The 22,811-nt window shown below is 51.4% G+C and overlaps 1 protein-coding gene across 1 annotated transcript in view; it reads left to right on the plus strand.

Annotated features, from left to right (window-relative positions):
* Positions 1–22,519, plus strand: part of LOC134491927 (active breakpoint cluster region-related protein-like) — a 171,760-nt gene extending 149,241 nt beyond the window's left edge. Inside the window, exon 24 of the mRNA XM_063296021.1 lies at positions 22,505–22,519. The gene's annotated coding sequence lies outside the window, so the exon portion shown is untranslated. The remainder of the gene's footprint in view (positions 1–22,504) is intronic.
* The last annotated feature ends 292 nt before the right edge of the window (positions 22,520–22,811 follow it).

Here is a 22,811-nt window from a genome sequence, read left to right on the forward strand (position 1 = left end):
GAACTTAGTGGAGAGGTAGACCCTATCTCCCACTTTGTAGTTCGGTGCCTCCGCCCTGTGGTTGTCCGCATATTTTTTGTACGTTGTTTGTGCGTCTGCTAGGGCCGTTTGAATGATAGGCCAGGTTGTTGCCAGCTGTGCCGCCCAATCGTCTGGTGAGCAGGGCAGGGTTTCAGGTTGCGGCAATTCTGGTATCGGTACAAAGTCCCTTCCATAGACCACCTTAAAAGGGGTGTGGCCAGTGCTCTGGTGTACCGCGTTATTATAGGCCACCTCTGCAAAAGGTAGTAGGTCTACCCAGTTGTCCTGTTGATAATTTATGAATGCCCTCAGGAACTGTTCAAGTGTTGAGTTTAGGATCTCTGTTGATCCGTCTGTGTTTGGATGCCACGCAGTGGACAGTGCTTGCTTGGTTCCGATTAGTTTTAAAAATTCCCGCCAAAACTTTGACGTGAATTGTGTTCCTCTGTCGGTCACCAACCTGTAGGGGGCGCCGTGGATCCTGTATATGTGTGTTAGGAATAAACGTGCCAGCTGCTGTGCGGAGGGGATGGTTGCGCACGGGATGAAGTGTGCTTGTTTCGAGAAATAGTCTTTTACCACCCATATCACAGTTTTTCTTTGGCTGGGTGGGAGGTCCACAATGAAATCCATGGAAATTTCTTCCCATGGCCGGGAGGGGCTGGCTACCGCCTGTAGCAGCCCGTGGGGTTTCCCTCCTTTACGTTTGGTGGTGGCACATATGGGGCAGTTGCCTACGTAGTCTTTTACGTCCTTTCTGAGGTTTGGCCACCAAAATTGCCTCCTCGTTAGGTGGAGGGTTTTTACAAACCCAAAATGCCCTGCAGATTTGTCATCGTGCGCTCTGTGTAAGATTTCCCCCCGCAGTGATTCGGGCACGTACAAGGCTTTCTCTTTCCAGGCGATGTTGTCTTTGAAAGATACATGTTGTTGGTTATTCTGCAACCATGTATCTTGCTGTAGTGCTTGTGTGAGTCTTTGTTGCCAGTTCGGTGAAATTGAGCGTCGGCTCCGCTCGCTCCCCGCCGTTCGTGCTGGCGTGCGCTGATTCCTTGTCTGGCTCCGCGTGACAGCTGGGCAGCCGAGCTGTTTCTCGGTCCATACTGTTCCTACGATGTCGGAGGCTTGCGTGTCGTCCTGTGGCCGTCGGGAAAGGGCGTCTGCCAAGAAGTTTTTCTTGCCCGGTATGAATTTCAGCGTGAAATTGAACCGGCTGAAAAACTGAGCCCATCGCACCTGCTTCGGGCTGAGTCGTTTTGGTGTGCTGAGTGCCTCCAGGTTCTTGTGGTCCGTCCAGACCTCGAAGGGGCAGGAGGCCCCCTCCAGCAGGTGTCGCCACGTTTCCAAGGCTGTCTTCACTGCAAACGCCTCCTTTTCCCATACGTGCCATCTCCGCTCCGTTTCGGAGAATTTGCGGGAAAGGTAGGCGCAGGGCTTTAGGTGGTTGTCGGAGTCCTTTTGGAGCAGGATGGCTCCGATGGAAAAGTCGGAGGCATCTGCCTGCACCACAAAAGGCTTGGTGGGGTCGGGGTGTTGTAACACTGGCTCAGCTGTGAAGAGGGTTTTCAGTCTCTCGAAAGCCGTTTGACAGTCAGCTGTCCAATTCAGTAGCGCCCCCGGGTTCCTCGATTTGCGCGTGTCCCCCAAGCCCTTAGTCTTTAGCAGGTTAGTTAGGGGCAATATAGTCTCTGCCAGCCTGGGCGTGAACCCCCTGTAGAAATTAGTGAATCCCAGGAGGCTTTGCAGCTGTCTCCTCGTGCGTGGGCGTTCCCACGCCAGGATGGCTTGGACCTTGCTGGGGTCCATTTCTATCCCTTTAGCAGAAATCCTATACCCTAGGTAGTCAATTTGTTTTTTGTGAAACTCGCACTTGGAGAGCTTTACAAACAGCTCTGCCTTGCGAAGTTTCTTGAGCACGTCTTTTACCAAGCGTTCGTGCTCACGTTCTGTTTCTGTGTAGATCAATACATCATCCAGGTAAACCAAAACCCCCTTAAAAAGGTGGTCACGCAGGACCTCATTAATTAACTGCATGAATACCCCCGGTGCTCCTGCCAATCCGAATGGGAGTACTTTATATTGAAACGCCCCCAATGGGCAATTGAAAGCAGTCTTCCACTCATCCCCCTCCCGTATCCGTATGCGGTAATAGGCTTCCCTTATGTCCAGTTTGGAGAATACCTTACCCTTTACCAAGTGGGACAAAATGTCCTTTATTAAGGGTAAGGGGTATTTATTTGAAATGCTTGCTGCGTTTAATCCGCGGTAGTCTGTACAGAGCCGCAATGCCCCGTCCTTTTTCTCGCGAAAGAGGACTGGCGCTCCCACTGGAGAGTTTGCTGGCTCGATAAAACCTCTCGCCAGGTTTTTGTCTATGAAGTCCCTTAATGCAGCTAGCTCTCGCTGGGTCATAGCATATATTTTTGGTTTTGGTAGGGGTACCCCCGGGACCAGTTCAATGGTGCAGTCCGTCTTTCTGTGGGGGGGGAGTTTGTCCGCCTCTTTCTCACCGAAAACGTCGGCGAAATCCCCGTATTTGGTCGGCAGTCCCTCTGGCAGTGCTGTCTCTCTGTGTTCCACAGTCGTCGTCGCCCCCCCCATGGCTGCTCGGGGAACCCTGTTCCCTGAAGGTGCTTGGTAACGCCCGTCAGCAAACTTAATCTCTCTGGTTCTCCAGTTGATGACTGGGTTTTGCTGCACGAGCCATGGGATCCCCAGTATGAGTCGGGGTTGCCCCACCGGTGCCACGATGAAAGCCAATTTTTCCTCGTGGCTGCCGAGCCGTAGCGCGGTTTCTCCGGTGTATTGGGTGACCGGGCCCCCTCCCGCTGCAGATCCATCGAGCTGCGAGAACACCAGGTGGTGCTGAAGTGGATAGCAGCGGAGGTCGAGTGCGGCTGCCAGGTCAGGGTGCATGAGGCTTTTGGAGCAACCCGAATCAATGAGTGCCCAGACCTTTTCGGTTTTATTTCTATGGGTGAGGGTGACACGGACGTAGAGGGTGGGGCATTCCTCACTCACCCCTTTGTCGAAGCGCCTGTCAGTGTCCTCCACCTGTCCTTCGGCGCCCCTTAGGCCAGGTGGTTGTCGTTTCCCGCCGCCTCATCGGGGTTGCTTTCCTCCTCCTCTGAACTGTAGGGGCCGTGTCTGCGTCGGTACTCCCCCTTTGCTGCTGGTCGCTTTCTTGGCGCTGGGGTTGGTGCTGTTTGTGCCCTCCTTGGGCTCTCTCTGGGCGTCGTTTTGGGGCATGCGGCTGCTTTGTGATCTTCCCTGCCGCACGTGAAGCATTGCCCTTTTGCGAAGCGTCTGTCCCGTTCCTCCTTCCAAGGTTGGGGTCTCGCCCTCACCTGCCTTGCGTTGGTGCGTGGGGGTCTCACTGTCTCCATCTGTTGCGTTTCCCTCCTTGCGTGGAGGAACGTGTCGTGGGCGTTCTCCGCTTCCGCTGCCAGCTGGATCCACCCCGTGAGGGAGCTGGGGTTGTCGCGGCCAAGTGCCCACCGGAGGACATTTAAGTTGAGTCCATGTTTGAACTTCTCAATCAGTGTCGATTGAGACCAAGTGTCCACTTTTCCGGCTAGGGCTTGGAACTCCATGGCATACTCAGCCACGGAGCGCGGGCTTTGTTTAAGTGTCTCTAGCGCCCTTTTTGCCTTTTCTTGCTCCAGGGGGTCCCTGAAGTGCCTTTCTAGTGCCTGCAGGAATTCAGTGCTGTCCTGCAGCGCCCGGGCGCCTGATTGGCACAATTGGACGTACCAATCGGCGGCCCGTCCTTTTAATTTTATGGCCAGGGCATTGATTTTGCCCCGCTCAGTTCTGAAGCAGGGACCCCATTCTTCGAGGTAGTACCTCGCGTTAGTCAAAAAGAAGGAGAGTTTCGAGGGGTCCCCATCGAACTTTATGCCAAAGTCTTTGGCGGGTGTCCTGGTCTGGCTCCTGGCCCCCTCTGCGTCGTGCCTCGGGCTCTGCAGGAGCTGCTGCGGGTCGGGGTGTCTCCGGTTCTCTTGCGGCATTGGTGCCTCTCTCTGGGGCTCCTCGCAAGGTCGTCGTCCCATCGCTCGGGGGGGAGGGCGGGGTGTTCTCCCTCGGTCGGGCTCCTGGATCCAGGCTCCGCCGTCGCCGTCGCCGCCCGCCGGGTCGTCCCTCCGCCTCTCAGCCTGGCGCATCTCCCGTCGTGGGGTGGGCTCCTGGGGCCGGACGCCGCCGCCGCCGAGGTTGTCCCGCCGTCTCACGTCCGGGCGCGCCTCCGCTCGTTGGGTGGCCTCCTGGGGTCGGGTCCCGCCGTGGTCGCCGCCGTCCGCTGGGTCTCCGCCCCGTCTCGCCTCCCGGTGCGCCTCAGGTCGTCGGTTGGGCTCCTTGGGTCGGGTTCCGCCGTCACCGCCGCCCCGCTCGCCCTGCCTCCTTTCGACCGGGGGTGCCTCTGCGCCGCCTCCGTCGCAGAGTCCCTGTGCCGCCGTCAGCTGTTGGAGCATCTGCCGCACCGCCTGCATCCCTTCCTCCAACGCGTCGAGCCTCTCCGCCGTCCCCGGCTTCCCGCCGAGGTTTTCGCCGCTCCGCTCGCCCTCGCCGTTGGCCGTGGTAGAGGACGGATCGTCCCTCGATCCCGCCGCGGTGCCAGGCGCGCCCTCGCCTTCGAGCGCCCAGGGTGGCGGTTCGTCTCGCGCTTCCTCCGGGGTTGCCTGTGGGCTTGGAGAGGGTCCCCTCGTCTCGCCCCCGGTGCCTCGCGGGCTCCGGGGCGCCGGGGTGGGTCCCTCCCCCGCTGCTTCCCCCCAGCTGGGTCCCATACTTACCGGGGCGTTGCATCGCCCGGACCTCAGCTGCATCCCGCCCTGCGAGAGCGGGGCTTCGTCGCCGGGCGCCGAAGGGTTGCGCGTCCTCGGTTCCTGGTTCTCCATGCCTGGCTGGGTCCCTCACAAACGTGTTGGATAGGTACCAGGTGGAAAAAAATTTTTTGCGGTTCCCGTTTTTATGTCAGGGCCAGCCTCTCTTCGCAATAAGACACAGACTCACTTAATGGGTATTAAGGATTTCTGGTTTATTGGAATGATAGCTGACAGATCGAAAAACGGGAACGGGGTAGGTAGTGTGGGGGTGCCCCTTTTATACCCTCCTGTATTGCCCCGGGCTTCCCCACCCCTCAATGCCCCGATCCCTCTTGATGGGATCCTTGATGGCTGCGTGGGCGTTTTCCCCGGTGTCCTCTTTGTCTTCCTGCAACGGTTGAGTTCTCCGGGGCACCATGTGCTCCTTATCTTCACCCCTCTGACGTCCCTCTTTTCAGGTGTTGATGGGATCATGGGTGTGGGTGTCTTTGGGTGCTTGTTTTAATCCCTGATTGGATTATCTTCTTCCCCCTTTTCCTTAATGATCATGATCCACGTTGTGAGGCTCTTTGTGCCTTGCAACGAGGTCATGACATATGTGCCATGCTGCAATAAGTTTCTCTTCCTTCCTTGCCCGACTCTTCCCCTGCAAGCAGAAATTCGACCTGCAGCGTCTTTTGGCCCACCTGATACAATATTCTTCACTGCAAAACATGGCCCACCAATATTCTAAATGCCAGAAGCTCTTTGAAAAATGAGAAATGGGTGAGATTGTATCACAGAGGCCAGGGGGCTGAAAATGATGTAGTCCAACATATGAACCGGAAGAGTAGCCAAGAAGCACAAATCTGCATTTTTCAGTGCAGTGTTTGCTGTAATAAATAATGATCTTTATCGGCGTTTTTCGACCGTAGCACCTTCAAGCTGTGTGGGTGTCAACTCCCAGAATTCCCCAGCCAGCAGAGTTGATGTCCATACAGCTTAAAGATGCTGAGGTTGAGAAACACTGATCTGTTCCTCTGTTTTTGGGCCACACTTGAAGTATTATGCGCACAGTTTCCAAGGTCTGGAAACTGAAAAATGTTCCCCTTCTCTGAGTAACCCAGCTCAGTTATGTCCTGGGACGCTTTGTGTGTATGCTGCCTGCCCGTAGGACATTCCACTCTGGCACATCTGCCCCACTTCTGTGTCCCCCGTGCAGCGGATACGGAGTTTCCAAATCCCAGAGCTTTGCCGATTCAGCGGGGGAGATGGCAAACCAGCTGACAACTCAGCTTTTGTCCCCCCCCCCCCCCGCAAATGCTACACCCAAAGGTAGCCCCTCTTTTGGATCCAGCTGTTTTGCTCCTGGGAAGTGTCCTGTGCAGCGTTGCTCAGCCTTGGCAACTTCAACTCCCAGAATTCCCCAGCTATCAAAGCTTGGATTTTTTTTTTTTGGTTTTGGTTTTGGATCCTTCCTCTGCTCCCCCTTCCCAGAGTTTGCCAACGGGGACATTCAGATGGGAGGCTGTGATGTGGGTTGATCCAGCGTACTCGTGCGTGACAGCAAGTTGCATAAAACAGCAAGAAGCTCAGGCAATTATTTTTAAAAATACCCTGCCTTTCCCAACCCTCCATTCCATCTAAATGGTAGGTAATTCAAGGTGAACCTCTGCACAGCCTCCTTCAGGATCTTGTTGCATGTTCTGCCACAGAACACCGCAACGGGCCCCGTTTGGATTTCTTCTGAAGCAAGAGGTGGAATTAAGGAGCCTCTCCTTCCCGAGGGCAAAATATACCCTTTGTTTTGCCATCTGCAAGTTGCTGGGTTTCTGCTCCTGGGATTAATGCCCAGAAAGACTGTTTGCTCTTGGCTGCTTATTCCCAGATGCCCATTCCCAAAGTGTCCGGAAGAGAAAGGGTTTTGCTTCCCTCCTGATGTTGGATTCTTTAATTATGTGAGGCTTGGGGAATTCCTGCTCTTAAGCAGCTGGCTGAAGGCCGTAATAAAATAGAATTGAAATTGAAATTGCTCTTAAGATGTCATGGCGATCTCTATTTTGCTTCACCTCCTAGGTCAAAGGGCATAAAAAACAGACACAAAACCCACATCTTTTGAAATTTCGTGGCACGTTCTTTCGGCCCTTGTTGAGGATTACGGATTTGAGCCAAACATAGTAGAACGCCTGTAAGTCTTTCCCCAGAACAGCTCTTTAAGAGAACTCCCATTGAAGTGTTTCCAAAATACTGGATTCTTTTTCAGTCTTCAGGGTCCCCAATGATTGGGGCTGGGAGGGACAGGGGAAAGCAAAAGAATAACTAATATACAGGTAGTCCTTGCTTAATGACCACAATTGGGACCGGAATTTTGGTTGCTAAGCAAGGCAGTCCTTAAGCGAATCCAACCTGATTTTTGCAGCAGGTGTTAAGCGAATCACTGCAGGCGTTAAGGGAACCATGTGGTCGTTAAGAAAATTATGCAGTTCCCCATTGATTATGCTTGCCAGAAGTTGGCCGGGAAGGTCAAAAATGGCGATCATGTGACCATGGGGCTCCGCGACGGTCATAAATACAAGCTGGTTGCCAAGCACCCAAATTGTGATCCTGTGACTGCGGGGACGCTGCAACAGTCATAAGTGTGAGGACTGGTTGTAAGTCGTTTTTTTTCAGCACCACCATAAGTCCGAAACGAATGGTTGTTAAGCAAGGACTACCTGTATTTGGGGGATTCTCATTCCCATGGGTCTCCTACAGGATCAGTTCAGGGACAGGAAAATCTATCCAGGAAGGGAGATGGAAGTGTGTTGGACGCAACACAGGACACATGTGCACTGAGGGTAGCATTGGTGAGAGAAGGGGTCACGCCAAAGTTCGGACGAAAGAACGTGGCTTGGCTGCCCCGCAGTTAAAACAGGAAGGGGAGCTTCATCTTGTCTGCAGCGCACCATAATTATAGTCCCATCTTCGGTCAAAGCCTCCCTTTGCGGTTTTCTTCTTTTTCTGTCAAGTCACTGCAATTAAAGTCTCGGAGGAACTGGGATGTCGAGCTGCCCACCCTCCTTTCGGTTCTCTTTGCGACGGACACTGTCCTAACAGCCAGGAACCACGCTGAGACAAGGAGTAGGTCTCTAGTGTTTTGTTACTGCTACATAAGACAGAAAATCCTAACAAACTGAAGAAGCGTGGGAAAACCCAGACAGATAAACCCCAAAGGTTAAGGCGGGTCTGATCTGTGTCTCTCTGAATGGCTGCTTAATTCCTCAGGACTACGCAGGCGTTTTCCCCCCTGGACCGGGGCCCCCTCCTGCTCGCCGTCAGTGCTCATGACAGACACGTGTCTCCACCACAGCCTGTTTCTGTCCTCATCAGCAGCCAGGACGCGCCCGGCCAGGGAGGAGTGCCTTGACGGTAGCTTCCCTCTCTCTTCCCTTTGGCGTAGGGAACAGAAGAAACTAAAAATAGAGCTGGTCTGCTTCTGTGCCTGGAGTATTGCTGGGCCACCTAAACTGAGTGCAGACACTCCCCAGCATATCAGAGCTGGGAGTGTCCCCAGAGGACATCTAGTCCAACCCTCGCTCAGTGCAAAAATCCAAATGCAGGCATCCCAGACAGACAGCCCCCTAGCCCAGTGTTTCTCAACCTGGGCAGCTTGAAGATGTGTGGACTTCAACTCCCAGAATTCCCCAGCCAGCATGGCTGGCTGGGGAATTCTGGGAGTTGAAGTCCACACATCTTCAAGCTGCCCAGGTTGAGAAACACTGCGCTCGCCCTTGCTTGAACAGACGCAGCAAGGGGAAGCTTCTGGTTTATTGGTTCCACAGTCCCACCGCTTTTACTCTGAGGAAGTCCCCGCTCGTCTTAAGTCAGAACCTGCACGCCACCTATTCCACATGGGAAGCCCTGGTTTGACTCAGAAACCAAACGGGCTGTTTCAGTCATTCCAGGACTGCTCGTACACTTAAGAAATTTTCAGGCAGAATCTCCCTTTAACTTCAACCCATTGTTCCAGGTGTTGTACTCCAGAATGAAACTTTCCCTTCTTTGTGACGCCTTCCAGGTCTGCGTTATCCTCTCCCAAGGCTAAATGCCCTCACCTCCTTGAATCTCTCTTCACAGGACTTAGTTTCTAGTCCTCGATCATCTCATTCCCCAGCTGTCTTGTTCACCAGAGGCTACCAGCATGCAAACCAGATGCTTGGACCTCTTCCCTAGACGTGCGCGGCATATAAATATGGATCCGCAGGGCACAAATGTGAATCCCATCACGGTCTTTGAGCTGCTTTGAGTGAATGCTAAAAAAAGAATATCCTAAATGTACGGGATGCTGGACGGTGGAATCCACGACCTGTGGAGGTGATGGACTCTCCTTCCATGGTTGGGCTGAGGTGGAGCCTGGAATGCTTGAATGTGGATTCCTGCGTTCAGCAGGAGGTTGGGCTAGCTGGTCTCAAGGAGTCCTTTCAACTGTAGGATTCTTCCCCAAGCGGGTCTCCTATGACTGAAGCCCTACCAGCAACAAACCAGGCACATCTTAAATGGTTTCTTTGCACAGCTGGTTGCCAGCTGTGAGTGGGATTATCGTGGCATCCCTGTGCTTTAGCTCTGGAAGAGCGATTTGAGATCTTAGCATCCAAAGTCCCTCCCGGCACCGGTGGTCCTCCGAAAAGGGCCCGCCTGTAGCCTGGCATCCCCTTCTCTGCCCTTCCCCATCTGGTGCCTCTAGACCAGCCTTTCTCGGCCTTTTGACCCTGGGGGAACCCTTGAAGTATTTTCCAGGCCTCGGGGAACCCCTGCACAGTCAGGCTCAAAGTTAAGCCAGAAGCTGCAAAGTTATTCTGTTCGATTCGTGGGCAGGCCTGTCTAGATGCACTAACGGTGTTCTTAAACTGAAAATAAAGAATGAAACTTACCTCTTTAAGGTGAAATTGCCCGAATTTGAAATAATTTTTAAATGAATCATAATCTCCCCGGGAACCCCTTATGACCTCTTGCGGAACCCGAGGGTGCCACCGAACGCTGGCTGAGGAACCCTGTCCTAGGCATATTAGCTGGGGGATCCTGGGACCTGCAGTCCTGAAACATCTGAAAGGTGAGGAAGGGTCTCTATCCTGGCTCTGGGTCTAAAGGGGTCTTGGTTAAAGAAGGGCGTGGCCCAGATTGTTGCCTTCTGAATGGGAATAGAGTTCCCATCGCTCTCAGGCCGACTGGCCACTCAGGGGCACCGTAGTCGCCACATTTGGAGGGGGTGAGGTCTTTTGCCTTTCACGTGGAACGCAAGGGCTGGGTCCCCGGATTCCTGGCATGGAGGAAACATCATCAAACGTAAAAAGCCCTCTTCCTCTTTGATCAGTTTTGATCTTGGAAGGACAGCCTTTGCCCTGACTGGACCGGGAGAAGCTGCAGCAGGTCATTCTCTGACGCCGCAGACATTTCCCAGTAGCGACCCTCCGGTTTTCTTGGCGGGAAGACCCCCAGTTGCACCAGTGGCTTGGACATTCTCCCAGGTTCTCTGCTCCGTTTTGCATGCCGTTTGCATAGCTGTGCTGAAGGGTGGCGGAGGATTTTTTTTCTTACTGCCCAAAGAAAGGTCTGCTGGGGCAGGGGGAGTGTGTCCCCTGCCTCAAAGAAGACACACAACCCTCTAATTCTAGGTGTACAGGTAGTCCTTGCTTAACGACCACAATTGGGACCGGAGTTTCAGTTGCTAAGCGAAGCAGTCATTAAGTTAATTCGAACCAATTTTGCAACCTTTTTTGTGGCAGGCATTAAGCAAATCACAGTGGTCATTAAGCGAGCCATGTGGTCACTGAGCGAATCACACGGTTCCCCATTGATTTTGCTTGCCAGGTTGAAAATGGTGATCACGCGATACTGTGAGGGTCATAAATGTGAACCGGCTGCCAAGCACCCAAATTGTGATCACATGATCATGGGGACACTGTGACAGTCATAAGTGTGAGGACCGGTTGTAGGTTGGTTTTTTCAGCACCATCGTGTGAGCCATCACTAAACGAATGGTTGTTAAGCGAGGACTATCTGTAGATAGATGGCTGCACTGTTCAGGAGGAGATGAGCCCTCAGGCCATGTACACTTCCCATCCTGTCTATCAAAGAAAGATTACAGCTACAGTTGGGAGCGAAAAATTAAGAGGAGTCTGTAGCACCTTTTCCAACTAAAAATGTTATTAAAAGGCGTATTTTTTTTATTTAAAGGCATCAGCTGCAGCTCTCAAAAGCCAATGCCTTTGAATAAAGTATGTTAGGCAGAAAAAGCACTGCCAGACTTTTTTTGATGTTTGAAAGCCATTAAGATCCTTGTTCCCAAATAAGGTGAACAAAATACTTTTTATTTATTTATTTATTTATCTGTCAAATTTATCACTCCCCATCTCCCCCAAAAGGGGGACTCTTACATTTATATTTATATTCAAAACATAATTTGAAACCTCTGTCTGTCTAGCCCCTTTATTGCATCTGACGAAGTGACTTGCAGCTCTCGAAAGCTTCTGCTTTTTAATACAATTTGTTAGCTGGAAAAGGTGTTACCGAGACCCACTTTGGATAGTTTTGCTGCCGTTGACAAACACAGCTCTCCTACCGTTGGAAGGGATCGGTTGGGCTACAAAAATGTTTACTTTGCTCTCTTTTTTTCTCTCTTTTTGGATGGAAACCTCAGTGGAAACACGAGCTGGCAAGAAAAGAGGAAACGGCTTTAAGGAGAGGTGTATTCTTGCATTTATTTCCTTCTTGACAGCTTCTTCTTTTTTCAAATAAATAAATAAAATCCTCTACTTGCTTGCCAAATGCTCACTTCTCCTTTGGAGTCCTTAAAACAGTGTGGAAAACGATCCTGCATCCGGAAAGGCGAAGCTTGGAAACAAGGCCGATGGAAGCCAACTTTATTTATTTTATTCATAGACGGACTTGTAGGGTACGCCAACCAAAACTGACTCGTGAGTGGCTTACGTACAGGTAGTCCTCGCTTAACAACCATTTGTTTAGTGATGGTTCGGACTTATGACAGTGCTAAAAAACAACTTATGACTGGTCCACACACAACCGTTGCAGCGTCCTTGTGGTCATGTGAACATGATTTGGGCGCTTGGCAACTGGTTCACATTTATGACCATCGCAGCATCCCATGGTCATGTGATAGCCATTTTTGACCTTCCCAGCTGGCTTCTGGCAAGCAAAATCAATGGGGAGCCATGTGATCTGCTTAACGAGCACGTGGTTCACTTAATGCCCACAGTGATTCGCTTTACGGCAGCCACAAAAACATTAGTAAAATCAGGTTGGATTCGCTTAATGACTGCTTCACTTAGCAACCAAAATTCCGGTCCCAATTGTGGTCGTTAAGCAAGGATTATCTGTATCCTATTTATGAAAATAAGGCTAAAAAGTGTGAAGTCTAAAACCCAATGAACAGCGTTGCTCTTTAACGGATTGCTTGAACCACAGGAATCTGTGTCTCTCTGAGTGGGCACAGATGTTTTTCCTTTGAGCTTTTCCTGACAGCAACCAGAAGTTATTACATTATTTTGCAAGGCTCCTTCTCTTGGTCTCTTAAATCAGCGCCCAAAAGGACAAAATGGAGAAAGGAGAAGCAGGGTGAGTTTTGGGGGTGAGCATCTGGACAATGATGTCAACTTCTTTGAAAAAAGAAGCCCAAATATTACGGCAAGGAAAACCGAGTTCCATTTGTTTGATCCGTTCTGTGAATTCTGTTCACTGGTCAGATTTCCCTCCCGCTTCTTACAACAAAGCGCAAAGCAACAGGTGGGGAATCTTGCTCAGCAAAGCATCAGACTTCTGAGATTTGGGGAGGGAAGGCCTATGTGCTTTCGAGCATCCCTTGGCGGCTGTAAGGGCTAGAAACTTAATTTTGTACGTATTTGTAATGTGTGGGTGCATCCACGTGGCCAATTTGCACCCTTTATTTTTACTGCTGTTTTTCAATCCAAGGATGGCTCGGCTCGGCTGGAGCCAACCGTCCCATACACTCCATTTCCCACAATGCCCCTGAATAATATTGCTGTAAGGAATTCTGGGAAATGTAAAGGTCCCCTTAAAGCGAGCATGGCGTGCTTTTGTAACTTTTTGGAAAAATTCAGCCACGGTTTTGGAATCAGAGGCTTGATGGGGAACTGAAAAAAAAGAGAGGAACTGGATCAGCCCAAGAGGAGGGCCGGATCTAGGCACAGAAGTGACTGGTGGGGGGCGGGGGGGCTTTCCAACTCATCTGCCATTCTTGGCCCAGAGTTTTGGGTGGTGTGCGCCGGAGCTGCAGGGAACGCTGGCTACGGAAAGGGATTGGCCCGGCCGTTTCTCGACATCCACCTCCTAATTGTATGCTCTGCTATTTGAGGTTAAACCCTCCCCATGGTCAATATTTTTGAGGAAGGAACTAGCAAACGTTATAATTCGAGGGAGAGGGAGGAACAGGGGCCGCTGTTCTCAGAAACACATCAGCAACAGGGTGTCTTTGGGGACCTGGGCGCTTTAGCAGCGAAGGAACCACCCACAGTCAAACAACAGGATGCCCAGCAGGGTCCTGAGGTTGGAGACGATGAGGCTGCGTCCCTACCAGTTGCTCAGCCTGGTAGAAGCTTAACGCTCCATCCACCGACGGGGAGAGCTTGGTGAGTGTTAACCTTGGTTCGGGTGTTTGTGGCTAGCCTCTGCCAGTCCAGCTGGTTTGCTGAGTTTACGGTTCCAGGTACTGTGCAGACCACGCAGGGATGTCCAAGTATGTCCTACGAATCCGGCCGGAAAATGAGGTACTATACTTAATTGTCCCTTCCCCGTGTTAACCATGTTAGCTGCAGGACTGTGAGGATTAGGGTTTATAGTCCCAGTCTGTCTGGAGCAGCCTTTCTCAACCTTTCGACCCTGGAGGGACCCTTGCAATATTCTTCAGGCCTCGGGGAACCCCTGCCCATCCAGGCTCAAATACAGGGCAGAAGTTACCAAATTGTTCTATTTGTTTCATGGGTAGGCCTGTACATATGCACTAACAGTGTCCTTAAACTAAAAATAAAGAATGGACCTCACCTCTTTAATCCGAAGCTGCCCAGATTTGAAGTAATATTTTAAATAAACCGTGCTCTTCCAGGGAACGCCTCATGACCTCTTGCGGAACCCGAGGGTGCCACAGAGCCCTGGTGGAGAAACCCTGATCGGGAGGATAACCTTTTGGGGAAAAGCCTGCGTTGTAACTTTGGTTTCTAGGATCCCTTGATGGTCTTCTCTTCCATTAATTCATCTCCTCCAGTGTTTCTCAACCTTGGCCACTTTAAGATGGGTGGAGTTCCACTCCCAGAATTCCCCAGCCAGCATGGCTGGCTGGGGAATTCTGGGAGTGGAAGTCCACCCATCTTAAAGTGGCCAAGGTTGAGAAACACTGGTTTGCTCCATTTGAAAGCCATCCAGATTGGAGGCCGTGGTCGTGAGTTCCATGGTTATCCCTTTGCTGAATAGAGAATTCCCTTAAAAGCTCGGGCGAAAGCCAGCTGGGTGACCTTGGGCCAGTCACTCTCTCTCTCAGCCCAAGAGCCAATCAGGCGTGGTAGGAGAGTTCTAGTCCCGCCTTAGGCATGAAAGCTGGCTAGGTGACCTTGGGCCGGTCCCTCCCTCTCAGCCTAACCCACCTCACAGGGTTGTTGTTGTGGGGAAAATAGGAGGAGGAAGGAGTATTTGGTATGTTCCCCGCCTTAAGTTATTTATAAAAATAAAGGCGGGGTAGAAGATAGATAGATAGATAGATAGATAGATAGATAGATAGATAGATAGATAGATAGATAGATAGATAAAAACCTTCCATTGACTTGTCTATCACTCCATGGATGGGCATCCTCTTGGCTTGAACCGGCTGCCTGTGACCCTTCCCCAATTGCTTTTCCAGACCCTCTGGGATATCTGTGTAAAGTTCAGATTATTTACTTCCACATGCAGCACTGCCCTTGCCCACCCTGAGCTGTGTTTGCCCATTTAATGTCCCATTCCCCCTTCTTTTGCAGCTCTTTGCAATTTGTTTATTTATTTAATCCATTTATACGGCTGCTCGTCTCGTACATGTTACCCTGGGCCGCTAAAAATGAAAAGCAAAATAAAAACAGGATAAAACCACCACAATTTGAAAAACAGCATGAACAGCATAGAATAGCTGCTGCTGCTGTTTCTTTTAATCCCTTCAGGTGTTTGGGCATTTCCAGCAAATTTAGCCACCTTGATGCACACCTGAGATTGAGTGTAAACGTTTGGGTAAACGTTGGCAATAACGTTTGGGTAAAACGTTTGGGTAAAACGTTGGCAATAACACACAATTTAGGAGTCTTAGCCTTCCGGGCTAGGTTCACACATCCTGCATGTTTTCTTGAACCATGGTCCGAGCAAGCCCCAAGCCTTAAATTCATCTCTAATGCTTGTCTGCAGAGAAACGGGCATCCCTGGCTGAACGTAGCGGGAAAATTCTGCCCACAGCAGATCCAAATCTCTGGGGTATCTAACTCCAGAGGTCTTTCAGGAGCAGTACCCATAAATATTTATTTATTTATTAAACAAATTTATATAGCGGTGACTCTGGGCAGCTTACAAAATTAAAATCCATAATAATAATAATAATAATAATAATAATAATAATAATAATAACCCCGCATATTCTAGCTGAGGGCTGGAACATCGGCCTTCAGAGATCGAAGCTGCGATCTTTTCTCCAGCAATGCAAAAACAGAACCGGTGCCCCTTTCCCTATAAGAAGATGGGGGCACCTCCTTTCTCGTCCCCCACCCCACCCCGATTGCTGGCCCAGGTGGACTCCCTGATTGGTTGCACCCTTCCAATGGCCAACTAGCGAGCAGTCCTGTGGGCCGGATGCCGAAAGAGGGAGGGAAAAGAAGAAGAAAGGAGAAAAAAAAAAACCTCAGGCTTCCGTACGTGAATCATTTTTTTCAATCCGCCGCTCTCCGGTTCGCGCTGCAATGTGGTTTTGGTGCCGAGGAAGCGCCTGAGCGCGCCGTTCCCGGCCTGGCTGGCAGATGCTGGCGGAGGTCGGCGCGGGACGGCGCTCCCCTGGATGCAGAGCGCGGGATCGCGGAGCAAGTGGGTGCCTTGATCTCCCGGAATTGATCGGTATTGTGCGGGGGGGGGGCGTTTTCCCCATCCCCCGGTTGCTCTTCGCAAAAATAGAGAGGCGTTCTAGGAAGCCACCGGGGGTGTGGGGGGAAAGAGGGACCCCGGGAAACAGGCTCTGGATGAGGGAGAGATGTGCAAAAGCCGCCCCTGGACGCCTCCCTCCCTCCCTCCCTCCCTCCCCGCTTCCCTCCCTCCCTCTCTTCTTTTTTTTCCTTAAGTCCTTCTGGTGTCCTTTGCGGAAACTCCGCAAGAAGCTGGTGGGAGAGGCACCTAACAAAAGCGCTGGATTCACCTGTGCATGTGCCTGTGCGTGCGTTTGTGTGTGTGTGTGTGTGTTTGCGTGTACCCTGCCTCCATCTGTGCAATTTGGCAAATAGGAGTTAGCCGGATTAAAGGATGCGCTGTGGTTGCTGTGGACCCCCCCCCACTCCCCCGCTTTTGCAGGTTTCCGTAGCAACAGAGAAGGTTTGAGCATCTCTCTCCGCGCCCGCCCCCCCGCCGCCCGGTGCCTATCTCAGCTTTAAGGGTATTTATTTTATTTTATTTTCTCTCCCGCCTTTATTATTTTTATAAGTAACTCCAGGCGGCGAACATACCTAATACTCCTTCCTGCCCCTATTTTCCCCACAACAACAACCCTGTGAGGTGGGTTGGGCTGAGAGAGAGGGACCGGCCCAAGGTCACCCAGCCGGCTTTCATGCCTAAAGTGGGATTAGAACTCGCAGCCTCCTGGTTTCTAGCCTGGTGCCTTAACCTCTAGAGCAAACCGGCTCTCGAGACCTTCTTGAATCCCAGCAAGGGGCTCCGAAATGCTGCTTCCAGCCTCGCGAGCTGCTTCTGGGAAGGTGGGGCGCGAAGGTAGCCGCTGGGTCTGGCTTAGCCGGCTGGCACTTGGAGATACACTGCCCCTGAATGCAGGGGCTCCACCGTCCCCGTGGCTTTTTCCCCAGTGGGCGCTGAGATTTCCCGATCCCGCGGGGGATTCCCCACTGCTGAGAGGCAGTGAATTCGGCGGGGGGATCGGGGATCCTCCTGGGGTGTGCCCGGGAACTGCCTGCCGACGGTGCCGGCATCCCCAGGGGGGAGGAAGAGGGCGCGGAGGGCTGAGCAGGCACCGGCAGCCTTCTCCGGCCAGTTTTGCTGGCAGTGAACGATGGGACTTGCAGCCCAGCACCATGGGAACCTGCGCCCCTCGGAGGACCCAAGCAGGCTCTGACCCAGCGGGCGACCAACGCTTTCCTCCCCGCCTCCCGCCCTGGCACCGGGCTTGAACAGCCGGCCGCTCTGAGGTTGCCTGTCACGCTGCCAGCGCCTCTGCCACAGAAATGGGAGGCAGCGCCTTCCGTAGCCCACCCTGGCCTGCCGCCGCAGGGACCCCCCTTCTCTGCCGCCCAGGTGGGGAGGGGGCTGGCCGTGAAATGCTGCTCCTGCCCTTCCAGGGCGGTGAAGGGGGGAATCCTTTGCCCCGCTGCAGGATCAGCCGCTTCTTTGGGGCAGCTCTGCCCCCCACCCCCGCCGACTGGCCCAGCGGATCCCCATCGGCTGATGCTTTCCGGGGAGGGTCGCCAGCCTCGGTCCTTTTTCCCTCCTCGTCTCTCGAACATTTTTGTGCCTTTCCGATTTCCTCTCCTCCATATTTATGTTTCCAGGGCGGATTTCTGCCTCTTTTAAATTAATTCCGGTTGTTGGCAATGCTTTCAATTGTCTCTGGTATTGACTGGGTGGATTTTTGCTTCTGTGATTTTGGGCCTTGGGTTTGGTTTCTTTTCTTTTTTTCCTGAGCTGACGTGCCCAGGACTCTTCTCCAAGCAGAGGAGAGAGCTGGGCCGAAATAATTTAAAATTAAATCTGCATCAATGTCCCGCAGCACTTGTTCTGCTTTTTATTTATTTTAAGCATTTTAAACCTCCTCTCCAGTCAGAAAGGCTTAGCACAGAGCCATTAAAAAATGGGGGTGGTGGTGGTGGTGAGGGGGAGATAGCCTTTATCCTCAGGCTTACAGTCAAATGAGGCAACACAAAAGGAAAAGTGATGCCAATGGAAGAGGAAAATAAGCAGATTTGGTGATGTGTCCTTAAAACTCGTAAATTCTTGTAATAAGCAACTGAGATTGAAACAGGCTGTTTGTAGTTCCAAAGGAGACTTTGACAAGCCACTTCCAAATCTGATGCAGATTTGGCAGTTTTGGATGTCCCCTCATCTCCTTTCCCAGGCCACAAGCACGGCTGGCTTTCACCCACCTTTCAGGTGTCCTCCGTGTGGCTCGCTCTGTCCATTTCCTTTCGGATTATCCAGGGCCCACATCTCTATTAGCCCATCTTCAATTTGCTCCACACTGCGTGTTTCAGTGGCTGAGTTCACACGGGCCTTAGGGATCACTCTGGATTCAGGAGCTGAACAGCCTGACTGGTTTGAACCTCAGCCAGCTGGCAGGAAGTAACTGAAAAGGTGGCATCCAAGGAGACGCGGGTTCAAGCTCTGATCCAGCTGACCCAGAGCCAGAGCTAGGCAAGGTCCTGATCCCAGCACCACAACACATTGCAAATTCCCAAGAACAAAGGAATTAAAGCTGTCTACAGGTAGTCCTCGGCTTACAACCACAATCTGGACCGGAACTTCCATCGCTAAGCAAGGCGGTCATTAAGTGAGTCTCACCCAATTTTATGACCTTTTCTGCCATGGTCGTTAAGCGAACCATGCGGTCATTAAGCGAATCCAGCTTCCCCCATTGACTTTGCTTGTTGGGAGTCGGTTGAGAAGGTCGCAAACGGTAATCACATGACCCTGGGACACTGCAACCATCATAAATATATGCTGGTCACCAAGCGCCTGAATTTTGATCATGCGACTGTGGGGATGCTGCAACAGCCATAAGTGCAAGGACCGGTCACAAGTCACTTTTCCAGTGCCGTCATAACGGTCACTAAACAAATGGTCATAAGTTGAGGACTACCTACATAAGTTGAAGGAAAGAGTCATGACTCAGCCAATTAGTCAAGCTCAGAGTCAGTCCATGAGCCCAGCCATTGGGTCTAACAGTCAGGTCCTAAAGTGATAAGGATTCAGGCAATCAGTATGTAATCAGACCAGCTTCCCTACGATCAGCAGACAGGTCTGCCTCCCGGCTGGTTCCTTGCCAAACCGTTTGGAAGAAAATCAGGAGATGCCCATCCTAAGCAGACAGGGATATATTGGTTCTCCGCAGGAAAAAGTTCAGTTGGCGGAATTCTTGCAACTTCTCAATAAATCTGGTTAAAGAGGACTCTGCAAGAAACGTGCTTGAAAAGCATCACTTTCAGATTTAGTCAGCTGCTGAAGAACCTGGTGTGCTGATACTGCCGTGAGAGGGGTGGGCTGTGTTTTGGGTGGGCTGAACGACGCAGTGGGGTTCCCCTTTTGCTGCTTCAGTTTCCCCCATACAGGAAAAGATGGTCTCATTCCAGAATTTCCAGGTTTTTCAGGCATGCAGTGGGTGCCTCGGGACCGTTTAAAAAAGGAAAACAAATGCAGCCCTCGGCTCCAGGGAACTTTGCAGGGGTTCAGATGAGGAACTGGGAACAGCATCTGGCCAGCTGCTGGATGTAAGTAAGCAAAGAAAATCCCAGGGAAGATAGGATGCAGAAGAAGACCTCAAATCCTTTGGATCCTGATTTGTGTGAGAGCCTGCCTGAAGGTGACAAGACTTCTGGCCAGCTTTGAGCATGCAAAGAGGTGTAGCCCCTACCTAGCCTGCACCATGAATACAATTGGTTTAATTGGATTTATTTATTTCCAATGCTTGCAATCCTATCTCCCTCTTCCATCGTCAAGTCCCAGAGGATTCTAGGCCTGATGTAGCAATACACAAATTGAAAATGCCCAGTTGTCAAACATGAGCATTAAATACAGCGGCTGAATGTCCCACTCGGAGCCAACAACTCACTGTGAAGTCCTTGGTGCTCTCTGAGCTTCACTGTTGGCTTGCAGGTGTCTCCTCAGTGCCTGATGATGTGGCCTGGTCGGGCAACGGGACGTCTGCCAGCCAACCCCCAAAGTCAGAGAGCACCAAGGACTCCACCGTTCAGCCCTGAGCTGCAGAGATCCTCTTCTATCAAAAACTCAGTGAAGTAATTCAGACGTTGCCTGCTTATTGAGTATTAGCTGCACTCACCTCCGGAGGTGGGGAAGTGGGGGTGAGTTGCATAAAGTGTGGCTAAATGGAGAGGTGTGTGCAGGAGCCCTTCTGGCCCTGTCTGGGACTTTCTGCAGGAGCTTGACCACCAAGGTACTCACTCACTCACTCACACACACACACACACACACACACACACACAGGCTTTTCAGCCTAGAGGGCCTCTGCAGCATCACATCTCTCCTTTGTTCTATTCCTTGCCGGACCCATCGCTTGCTTCCACCTGGCCTCTTCTGTCTGCTTCCCGTTCTTGGACACTTCATGGTCAGAGTTTCGGCCGGTCTACCTCTTTCGTGAATTGTGCGTGGGGGGGACTTCTTCTGTCTGCGCTCGCTCTTTCATGTGGGAAACTCCAGACAGAGTTCAAAAGGGATGGGGGGGGCAGGGACCGGCTGGGCGTTTCCACCGCAGTTGCTTTTAACCTCTTCGGCCAGAGGTCCTGCGGTCGAGAGCATCTGCGCAAAACATAATTATGGAGGTCCTGTAGTTCTGCCAGACTGGACTATCTTCAGAAAGCCACTTCACAGCTTCCTCTTTTCAAATCCATCCTTTTAATCCTCATCCCTCTCACAATCCCTGTTTATTTGGATTCTTGATCTTTTAAAAGCAGGGCGTTGCACAGTCCTCATCTACGTGCACACAGCCTAAGAAAGGGAGCCGTTCCCAAGTCCCCCTGTTGGACTTGATTCCTGGTGCCGTAACCATCCGGACTGCGGCCTTTGCTCTGGAAGTTTGAGCTGGAAATTCTAGTTGTTGCTCGCTAGCACTTCTGGGCAATGCTTAGGTGGCAGAAGCCTGTGAAAAAAGCGTGAGAGTGGAAAAATTGTCTTTGGGGATGAGGCCAAGGGTGCATCTGTACATGTACTGACGGCAGGCTTATTCGCGGAGCGCAGCTCAAGTGGCATCCCCCATGGATGAGGAGGAACTGTTGATGGTTTGCAAACAGTATCGCCCTGATGTTTTGCTTTGTTTTCCATTTTGGCTTTGCATCGTGCTTAAAAATGGAGCTGTTGTGGTTTAAGAAACCACGGTCTGCAACTTAGCATGCTGTGCAAGCACAGCCAACTATGGTTTATTCAAGAGACCAGGCTTACAGCAAACCATGGTTTAGCTGGTTGTCTGCGCTAAGGGGCAATAGTCAGCTAAGGGGCCCAACCTGAGAAACGGCAGATGGCTGTGTGGCAAATTGCTTGACGGGAACATCCCATAAAAATTTCACAAGGTCTTCAACAAAATAGCAACACAGCAGCAGACACCTTTCTTACCTCCACAAGGAATTTTTGGGATGTCACCATCAAGGAGATGAAGCCATACGTACCACTTTGGCACAGATTTTGTTTTTGTTTTTTTTCAATAATATTTTCTATTGATTGTATCAGTGTTTCTCAACCTTGGCAACTTTAAGCTATGTGGACTTCAACTCCCAGAATTCCCCAGCCAGCATGCTGGCTGGGGAATTCTGGGAGTTGAAGTCCATACATCTTCAGGTTGCCAAGGCTGAGAAACACTGGGCTAGAGAGATCCACATTCGAACTCTGCTTGATGGCAAAGCTTTGTGAAGGCCTTTGGAGCCAGTGGCATGCATTGAATTTCCTTTACATGTAGTCCTTACTTAACAACCGTTTCCTTAGCTATGGTTCGGACTTACAGTGGTGCTGAAAAACCGACTTACAACTGGTCCTTGCACTTACAACCATCACAGAGTCCCCACAGTCACGTGATCACATGGACACTTGGCAACCGGTTTGCATTTCCGACTGTCACAGCATCCCATGATCACATGATGGCCACTTCCCACCTCCCCAGCTGGCTTCCAGCAAGCAATATCAATAGGGAACCACGTGATTCGCTTAACGACCATGTGGTTCGCTTAATGACTGTGGCAATCTGCTTAATGACCGTCGCAAAACAGGTTGTAAAATTGGGTCAGATTAGCTTAATGACTGCTGCACTTAGCAACTGAAATTCCAGTCCCAACTGTGGTCGTTAAGCAAGGACTACCTTATGGGGTGGTGAGGAGTGCTGCTTTCAAAACTTTTCCCCTGTTTTGAAGACCGTCAGAGGAGCAGCAAGAATCAGAGCCAAACACACACAGACACACAAAAAGCTGGAGCCGGTGGGAAGAACTTTTACCCTCCAGCAACGTCTGCTCCATGATAGAATGCCTCTGAAGCTGGAGATGTCACCCGGCTGTCTTGACTATCTACCACAACTAGCTCCTACGGCTTGCTGAGAGCTGAGCAGGTGAATGTTCAGGGTCTCCTTCTGGGCTGGAGTGTCTCTGACTCCAGAAAACATCTTTGCTCTTGCTGGTGACGTGTCTGCTGCATAAGTCTGGATGCCAGGTGGCCACCCATGTGCTGCAAGGAATTCTGGAAAGGGGTGTGTGTGTGTGAAAGCCTTGTAATTCTCCACCGCTGGCCCAGCTGCCTTCCCAAGATGTTTTTGGCATCTGGCACTAAAGCCACACCAGGATGTCTGAAGCTAAAAAAGTAAGCAGAGTTCTGGGCAGAGAGGCAGGCTTAACTCCTTCCTGGCCTGCAAAAAGGGCGTTTGCACATGGGCATGCTTGGAAACGCAGGAACTGTGGCATGTGGTGGGCTGGAAATGGTTGCAGTGGTTCTCTGGTGCGGTTGGAGAATAGGAAGCGCAAGAGAGCCCAGCCCTCAGACACAGCAGTCCTACAA

Source organism: Candoia aspera, chromosome 1 (genome assembly GCF_035149785.1).
Source record: "Candoia aspera isolate rCanAsp1 chromosome 1, rCanAsp1.hap2, whole genome shotgun sequence".
In the NCBI taxonomy this organism is placed as follows: Eukaryota; Metazoa; Chordata; class Lepidosauria; order Squamata; family Boidae; genus Candoia; species Candoia aspera.